This window comes from Zalophus californianus, chromosome 12 (genome assembly GCF_009762305.2).
Source record: "Zalophus californianus isolate mZalCal1 chromosome 12, mZalCal1.pri.v2, whole genome shotgun sequence".
Taxonomy (NCBI): Eukaryota; Metazoa; Chordata; class Mammalia; order Carnivora; family Otariidae; genus Zalophus; species Zalophus californianus.
The window spans coordinates 103,943,166-103,951,672 of NC_045606.1; positions in this window are offsets into that span (position 1 = coordinate 103,943,166).

The following is an 8,507-nucleotide window of genomic DNA, read 5'->3' on the forward strand; positions in this document are numbered from 1 at the left end:
CCTGGCTCACTAGTTCAGGTGCGGAGGGCGCAAGCAGAGCTGAGCAGAACGTTGCACTCCGTCGCTAACCTTTTCTTTCTTCTGGGAAAAGGACGAGGTGCTTGGATGTGTAGCAGGCAATGTGAAAGCAGGAGGTAGTATGCCAGCCTGCAGGGGACAGTGGGGTGCAAAGCCAGAGCTTGGTCCTCAGTGATATGTCACTGCTCCAACCCTAGGCTGCCATGTGGCCATCCCAATTGGAACACTGCTCATGAGGCACTCAGTTACCTGTAGCTAACCACATTCTTGGTTCCCTACGATCATTTTTAAACGACTACAAAATAATACCTAGAGCAGCAGATGGTTGACATCAGCATATGGCATTATGATTTTAAAATTTTATTATGACCTACCAAAGTAGGGCAAAATTTAATATTGCTAAGAAGAGTGAAACCTGTGACGTTCTCAATATTTTTAAATGAATGGTTTCATAATAATCATGGGTTCTCCATTCTGCTTAAGGTAGTTGTTGTGGAGGAGGTAATTAATCTGAAAGAGACCGTTTTAAACTGGAAGGTACTGAGCTGCTCTTACTGTTGAATTTTTTATTAAAGCATAATGCATATACGAAGCATAATGTACAGTAACACGCACAAGTCCTACATGTACAGCTGGAAGAATGTCACAAGGTGGGTGCACCGTGTAACCAACAAGAACCAGAACACGACCCCCTTCTCGTCACTGCCCCCCCACCATAGCTAACTGTCCTGACTTCTGATGCCATAGAGTCATTTTCCTGTGGGTGTAATTGTATAAATGGAATTCCATAGTAAGCAGAATTCTGCATCTATCATCCTTTGCTCAAAATTCTGAGAGATCCATCCTAGTTGTGGTACGTGTGACACAGTCGGCTCATCTATGGTGTTGTGTAGTATTCCATGGTGAAGGGGCCAGTTTACTCATGGAACTATCCACAGATAAGGTGATAAAGTGGGGACATTCGTTCAATAGGATGTTATGAGGGACTCTGTACCAGAGGCTCAAAACTTACGTGAGTCCTCAGAGAGTAGTGCTGGCTGAGACCCTGGTAGGAAGGACACACCCACATACGTGGCGGCACAACAGCTGCCCTCCACAGGTGGCCTGTTCCATTGTGGGTCAGTTTGGGACACTATGCCAGTGCCTGGTTGATCCCCTCAAGGGATGGTACCAATGTAGGGGCTCCGCATTGGTCTCTGCTATTGGCAGGTTGGGTACTAGGCAGTGACAGTAACTGAATGAAGCTTGATGGGAGGGAGTCTGTACTGTTCTACCACGGCTTCTCCACGCAGCTGTTGGCCTGCACCAGGTTGGCCAGTGACAGGCTGACTCCCCAGCTGGTTCGGCCATTCTGCCATCAGGATTTCATCCTGTGTGGTTACCCTCTGGAACGCACTCAAAGGAACTGAAAAAGGGAGAGAGATGTTCCAATTTTGTGTGTATTCCCTTTGGTTCCTCCACATGTTGCTTTCACAGACAACCTTCTTCCCAATCTTCCACCTTCTAGGTCTTTAGATCCTGCTCTCGAGTCTTCATATATTCTTACTTCGAGCCATTTCTCTTTCCACACAAAATGGATGTCAGGTGCACCACCCAGAGCTCTGTCTAGTGGGAGGTACTATCTTTCAAGGCCACGCCAGAGTGAGACCATGAGCAGCAGTGGTCTTTCCTCAGGTGTGGGCCACCACCAAGCTGACCCATCTGTATGACCCACTCTCAGCCTCTCTCACAGCCCATCAGCTAGTCATGCAGCCACAGCTTTGAACTAAGGGGCAGGTGCTCACAGAAATGACAGAGGACAGGGTGGTCTAGGGTACCTGCTTGTGGAGCTTACTCGTGTCTCTAGCTCTGCTCCGGAGCATTTCCATTTTATGCTGTTTTGCTGCTGGGCCCACCCAATCTTGTGGGTGGGTCTGCAAGAATCAGGTCATGGTGGTTCTATCTTGTTCTATCGCCACTTAATATCTCATGCTCAGATGCTCTATCTCCACTGAAGCCCTGGCGCACCACGAGCTGCTTTTCCAATGGCGTAAGGTTTTGTGCAGATGACCTGACTTCGTATCAGAACCCTAGGGAGTTTATACTGTGACTCTTTTATTGGTGCTCACTACAGAGTCTACATGGAGTCTTTTCCCATCCCAGGTCCATCCAGGACCATAAGGTTTGCCAAGTCTCAAGACCAAAGCAAGAGGGCGACTTTCCCTGCCCCCAGGATGTCTGGTAGATCCATCTCCTGCCCTTATCCCCAACCAGAACTGGCAGCCTTTCATGCCACCAGGTATATGAATCAGAGTGGTGTTCTCAAGTGTGGACATGCTGCCTATGGCATCCAAAACGCCTACCACGCATTATGCTTCCCTTTTAGTGGTGGCCAGTCCCAGATGCAGTACTTTTTCTTTTACTTTGGAAGGAATGTCTTGCCATGTCCCAGACAACTGGACCCCTAACATCTTCACTGATAGAGCAGCTGCCTGGATCCTCGAAGGTTTATTCCCTCCCCTTTACAGCACACATACGTTACCGAGGACTAGCAACTGCCATCCAGTTCTATCAATATTCTGTGTTAACACAGTGGACCCATGTGATGTTCTGATGAGGCCAACAATAGCACTTCTCAATGTTGGTCTCAGGGCTCTGTTTCAATTCTTCAGAATGACTGAGTCTCCCAAAGAGATTTTGTTTACATGAGTTATATCTACGAATACCTACTGGAATATAAATTTAAATGGACAAATTTAAGACCTATTTGTGTATTAACCTGTTAGCAATAAAATAATAAACCCATTACATGTCTACATAAATGGCATGTCTTTAGGAAAAATGACTATATTTTTTCAAAAAAATTTTTGAGTGGCATTGTTTAACATTTTTGCAAATCTTTTCAAGACAGCTGGAATCTCATATCCTGTTTCTGCATTCCATCTGTTGTGATACGTTATTCTGGTTTAAGTTTATGAAGAAAACCTAGCCTCGCCGAAATATATAGCTAAAAAGTGGAGGAGTATTTTAATCGTCTTTTTAGATAATTACGGATATTTTTCTGTGATGGTATATCAAAACTCACTATGTGGTAGTTTCTTAAACTTAGTTTCTTAGTTTCTTGTTGTGATGTGGAATCTGAAATCTTAAACTTAGTTTCTTAGTTTCTTAGTTTCTTGTAGTAATGTGGAATATGAAATCTTGTCATGTACGTTTTGTACTCTGATAGATTAAAGTCCATTGGTCCATTTTGCCTTTTGAAATGGATCTTTTATCCCTTTGTGATTTTTGTAACATCATGCACTGGTCACTGGCTCACTGAACTATGCAGATCTTCCAGAGGTTGACATATTTCATTATATAATGTCAAAAACTCACATTTGTCAATATCACCACCAATCTCATCAGAAAGGTCTTTAAATATTGGGAAGCTGTCATGTTCACAGTGAGGTATATGAGTTTTCCAAAAATTCTAATTTTCACTTGAAAGTTCACCTTTTATTATGGTAACAAACACTATCAGCTGTTTTGCCTGAAGGCTCGCTTCATTCATTTTGAGAAAATACCTGCCAAATACCCAAGACTCCATAATGATAGTTTATTATCTGTCAATAGTTCTTTCAAGTAAAAATGGTGTTTCATTAAAAAAAAAAAAAAGCTATTCGTTCAACTCAAACAATCACATGCATGCTTTTCCTTCAGACAACCATCTTCTTTCAGTGCATATGGGAAATGCTGTATGCATACCTTCAATTTGTTACACTGACTTTTAAAAAGATATGTATTCACAGGTCAAGATTTAATATAATTAATAATATATAATTTAATATATTGATATAATAGAATTATATTACTATAATTAATGTAATTTAATATAATTAATGCTTCCTCAGGACATTCTTAAGTGAAACTGGTCATTTTTTTTGTTTTCTTCCTACCAGTGTACAGACTGAGGAATCCCAGTGATGATGCTACAATATCACTCCATTGTTCTGATCTGTGCTCAGCTGCCTACAGGTTAACTCACCATCACTTTCCCACCCTCAGTGAAAATGTCAACCCAGTGAAAAAAAGCAAACAGTATCTTAATGTTATTGTGAAAATAGTTTTGACCTTGAAGACCTGCTGAAAGGGGCTGAGGGGCTCCCAGGGGTTTAGAAAACCACGCTTTAGAAAACCACTAATCTAGATGATCTAGGGTCCTTCGGACCATTTTATGACAGAGAGAGAGGGGGAGTTAAGGTAGCCTTGGAGCAAGAATGTCAATGTCGGCCATTGGCTGTTTCAAGTGAGTTCCAACTGCTTTGATTCTACTGTCTGATGGGAACAGAAAATAGCTCAGTGGCCAGATCAGCGCCTGCATACCAGTCCTGGAAGCCGTGTTAATCCACTCCAGCAGATATGCTGGTTTAGCTGGATCTGCACAGGCTGTGTAACTGTGCTAATAATACTTGATTAAGTTTGGTAGATCACTGTCATCGGCCAGGATCCAACTGATGTTGTAGGGATTAAGTAGTGAATTGCATATGGATAAGACAGGGATAGAATCATCTCTGCCATTTCCCTTCAGTTGTGTTGTTGTTATTTGCTATCTTGGCTACAGGTTGGGGGAGGAGTTCTGGACACTCTCTCTTGGCCTTCCCTATTAGAACAGCTTTTACCCCACAGGTCAACCAACCAATGTGGGGTTCAACTACCATAAATGCATTCTAATCCTATATTTGGGACCTGGAGAAATAACCACTGGGGAAGATTCCACTGACCCAGGGCATCCACTCTGATCTGGACCTTGACCAGGCCTCCATTTATTGGCTGGCCTCCAATCACTCCTGCTCTGACAAGACCATAGTAGCACTTCGGATTCCTAAATATCAGTGTCAGTTCAGACTGTGTCCAACAGTCCTCAAAAGGTCCAGTTATTTCCTATCCTCCATGAAAAAATTACCTGTGAATATAGCTGCCAGTTCTTTAGGGGAAGGACTGAGTCTATCTCTCCTGAGTACACCTAGTTCTGTGTTGTAGGGTCATTTCCTCATAGGCACCTGTCTTCTCCTTCAGCCCATGGGTTCTGGGCCTGAGAAGTGGTTCAGGTGTGATCACTGGGCAGGATATTGTGGCTCTTGTCTTAGCTCTATCTACCACCGGCCTCCTCATCGTCCATGCTTGGTTTGTTTTGAGTGCATACTTTAACCAGTAGTCTTGCCAACTAGTCATCTATCTCGGCTTGATGGTCACTGTGTTGCGTTCACAATCTCCATTGCTCACTGTGAATGGACCCCTCCTGCCAGCCGCTCTGAACTTGTCATTTGTTGCAGTAATTATGGGAGGAGCACAATGTTATCTGAGAGGTGCAACTTCCATAACCATGTCCTGATCTTATTTTATAAGATTCAATAACAATTTAACATCTATTTATTCCTGACTTCACCTTCTTCAGAATAATTATGCTTTTAAAAAAAAGTTATCTTAATTTTTATGTTATAGTGTTTCCACTCTGAGAGCCTTAATTGTGCCTACATTAAACACGAAAAACAGTAGTTTACTTGGGAGATCATGTTTTTTCTGATTTTGTTCTTTCAGCAAATATTTGTGAAGCCTAATACATTCTAGGCTCTGTTGGGTCTGATAGGGAAACAACAATAAAGAAAAGTTGTCTGACTCAAGGAGTTAATTATTCAGCCTAATGAATTGCCTATGACTGGAACAGTCAACCAGTTAATGTAGTTCATTCAGGAAGACATGGAATTAGGGGCCAGTAGTTTGTGCTCAAGCTGAAAGGTGTAGCAGATGGTTTATTACCCTGGGGCTGCTCTGAATGATGACCTGTCCTCCTTGCTACACGTTCTCCCTGACCAAGTCTATGTGTGTTGTCCTATGCTGATGGACCCAGAGAATGACCCAAAGTTAGTGGTCTCCAAACGAGGTACATGCACACAGGGGTGTGTCAGGCAGTCAGTGGGGGCTTAGGCTAAAAATAACTTCTACTTCTACCCCTTTATCCTTTGAAATAGGGAAAAAAACACACTCTATCATATATAATCTAGATTATGACTAGCACATTTCTTCTGGTCATAGGATATGTATGGACCTTGAGACACCCTGAATGAAACGTAGGATTTCCACCCCACCTCATTCTTCAGCCATCAGCTTATTGTGACTTGTGGTTGTTTTCTACTCTTAAGTAGATTAGATAAAGAAAAAAAAACAGACTTTTTATGTATAAACAAGGGTAAGCAATTGTGTTAAAAGTGTGAGGACCACTGTCTCTTAAGCTGCAGCCTAGAGGCATGCTAGTCATTCCATCCATGATCCATTTCCATTTTCTTCTTGACAAAACAGCAAGCCTGGATCTTTGTGGCCATTATTAAGCAGTGGATGAAGTAGGCCTTTAGGCCATGCAGAATGGCTCCTCTGGTTATTTTTATCCTCTATCACCTTTGGAAAAATTGATTGGGAATAACACTGAGTTCTAGAAATTGTTTTGGTCTTTCCCTTACCATTAAGTGGTCTCCTAGGGCTGCTATGGACTGAATTGTACCCCCCCACTCATATGTTGAAACCCTAATTCCCAATGTAACTGTATCTGGTGAGTCTTTAGAAGGTTAAATCAGGTCATGTGGGTGGGGCCCTTATCCAACAGGACTGTGGCCTTAGAAGAGAAAGATCTCTCCCACTCCCTCTCTCTCTCTCTCTCTCTTCAACTGTCTGCAAGCCAGGAAGAGAGCCTTCATCAGAACCTGTCCATGCTGATACTCTGGTCTCAGAATTCCAGACTCCAGAACTGTGAGCAGGTCAATTTCTGTTGTGTAAGCCACAGTCTGTGGTATTTTGTTATATCTGCCCAAGCTAATTAAGACAAAGGCTTATCCTTTGTAGTTAACTGTTGTGAAATCCTGATTATTAGTGCAGTAAAACAGAATGATCAAGAGCACAGACTGGGCTACACTCAGGTTCAAATGTCATGTGATTTTGGGCAAATTCCTTCATCTCCAGGACTCCATTTCCTCAATTACAAAGTAGGGATAATAGGGGCACCTGGGTGGCTCAGTCAGTTAGGCATCTGACTCTTGATTTCCATTCAGGTCAAGATCTCAGAGTCAAGTGATCAAGCCCCATGTCAGGCTCCATGCTGGGTGTGGAACCTGCCCAAGATCTCTCTCTCCTTCTGCCCCTCCTCCCCTTCCCATGCTCTCTCTTTCTCTCAAAAAATAAAAATAAAATAGGGATAACAATTCCTTAAAATTTGTTTGAGGTATGATCATACAGGGATACTTATTTGGTACCTGGCTTATAATATAGACCTTATATAATAACAGTGATGCTTTAATGATTTATTGATCTCATAAAATTGTGATGCTTTAGGTGGGTAGGAAAAATCTTATCCCTCCGATATTTGCAAGTGGGGTGGAATAAGGTTATATTCAGCATTTCCCTATTTTTTCTCACTTTTAAACTTGTAATTAAGAATCTTCCTTTGTAGTTAAGCTCTTACTTGAATCAAATAAATGCACGTCTTCCCATTATAAAAAAATGTACAATCAGCATTTTTCTATATGCCAATCATACCGCTTAATCACAAGTTGTAGGTAACTTCAAAAGACAACAGAACTTGCATCTAGTTATTGCTAAATGGGCACAAACTACATTTTATAAAGATGTGTTTCAGTAGATGTCCTGTAATTTGTCATCATGTCTATAAAATCCCTACATAGTACATCATCTTGGTTGCATTTGTACATATCTTTTGTTGGATGGTGTATTTATTTGTGAGAGCTGCCATAACAAAATACCACCCACTGAGTGGTGTAAGCAACAGCAATTTCCTTTTTTTTTTTTTTTTTTTCACAGTTCTGAAGGCCAGAAGTCCAAGATCAAGGTGTCATCAAGTTTGGCTTCTCCTGAGGCTTCTCTTTTTGGTTCACAGATGGCCACCTTTTTGCTGTGTTCCCACATGTTTTCCTTCTGTGTGCACACATTTCTGGTGTCCCTTTGTGGGTCCAAATTCCCTTTTGCTATGAGGACAGCAGTCTGACTAACCCTAAGAACTTCAGTTTAAGTCCATCTTTTTAAAGATCCTATTTCAAATACAGTCACATTTGAGATACTGGGCGTTAACACTTCAACACAAGAATTTTGAGGGAGAAGGGGACACAATTCAGCCTGCATGTGGTAGACCAGGAAATTCTCCTCAAAACTGGGATTTTGGAGGTGCTTTATGGCAGGTGGGAGTTCTATACCTGTTTACATTTTTTTCAAGCTAAGATTATGGCCATGGTCTAAGACAAAGAAACTGAAATGTTCTGATTCCTCTTTGTGTTTCTGTAAGAGATAAACCAGAATTTCTCAAAAACTTTGGTTCTCCTGGAAATACTCCTTTGGATTTCTTGTTTGTGAGAGCATTTGACTGCATTCTTACCTATGTGACACTCCAATTTTTACAAAATGTCCTCAGTTATCCCTAGCTTGGCCCCTTATTTGACAGCTTCTCACCTAACTCTCAATGCAGACTG